This window comes from Mus pahari, chromosome 8 (assembly GCF_900095145.1).
Source record: "Mus pahari chromosome 8, PAHARI_EIJ_v1.1, whole genome shotgun sequence".
Taxonomy (NCBI): domain Eukaryota; kingdom Metazoa; phylum Chordata; class Mammalia; order Rodentia; family Muridae; genus Mus; species Mus pahari.
Window position 1 is genome coordinate 45,574,989 of NC_034597.1, and position 1,354 is coordinate 45,576,342.

The following is a 1,354-nucleotide window of genomic DNA, read 5'->3' on the forward strand; positions in this document are numbered from 1 at the left end:
CTCTCTCTCTCTCTCTCTAAATATATGTGTGACACACCGCTAAATGTCTAGTTTTGTAGTTCAAAAGACTCCCATATCTTTTGAATAGCACTATATTGCGACAAATTTTTCATTTGGTAAATTTTAAGGGAGGGGGAGGTTATTTGTTTGCTTGCTTGTTGCTTAGACAGTGTCTCACTATGTAGCATTGGCTGTACTGTAACTCTCTATATAGACCAGGCTGGACTTGAAATTACAAAGACCCACCAGCCTCTACCTCCCAAATACTGGAATTACAGGTATGAGTTACCACACCCCACCTAAGTATTTTAAATATATCAGGTGTTTTAAGATGTGTCAATATCTGGGCATGGGAGCCGGGCAGTAGTGGCGCACGCCTTTAATCCCAGCACTTGGGAGGCAGAGGCAGGTGGATTTCTGAGTTAGAGGCCAACCTGATCTACAGAGTGAGTTTCAGGACAGCCAGGGCTGCACAGAGAAACCCTGTCTCAGAAAACCAAAGAAAAAAGAAAAAAAAAATCTGGGCATTGTGGCAATTACCTCTCAGCCTAGCTCTGTGGGGGACTCTGAGGGAGAGGCAGATATACTGATACAAGTTCAAGGTTATCCTAGTCTTTGTAGCCAGCTCTAGGCCAGATAGAACTACAAAGCAGGACACTGTCTAAAAAAAAAAAAAGATAACAGCTTAGTGTTTTTCAATTTTGAAATATAGACTCAAACATAATTAAAGTCACTAAACTTGGGAGGCATGCCCTACCCCACATAATAAAGAGATAAAGCCGATTCTTTTTTCTCCCTGAAGCACAAACTACCTCCTATAGCCATGTGGTAAGGTCTTGCCTCTCCCTTTAAAAAGGTTTTCCATCCTGAAAACCTTTCCCCCAGGTAATCAGAATTCTCCTCATTTTTTTTTTTTAGTCTCTCTATTAAAGTTGGAGTGTGTATATGTGTGTGTGTGTGTGTGTGTGTGTGTGTGTGTGTGTGTGTGTGTGTGTGTAGATAGGATCTGGAGACATGGCTCAGGATGACCTCTAACTGAAGATCCTCCCTGAGGTTCAGAAATACAGGGATTACAGAATTCTACCATTCAAGGCGGCAGTGGCTGCTGCTGCTGCTGCTGCTGCTGCTGCTGCTGCTGCTGCTGCTCCTCCTCCTCCTCCTCCTCCTTCTTTAAACACAGGGTCTCAATAAGCAGAACAGTGGTGGCACACACTTAAGCACAGCATTAACGACAGCACTTGGGAGGCAGAGGCAGGTAGATTTCTATAAAATTTAAGGCCATCCTGGTCTCCAGATCCAGTTCCAGGTCAGCCAAGGCTACACAGAGAAACGCTGTCTCAGAGAGAGAGAGAGA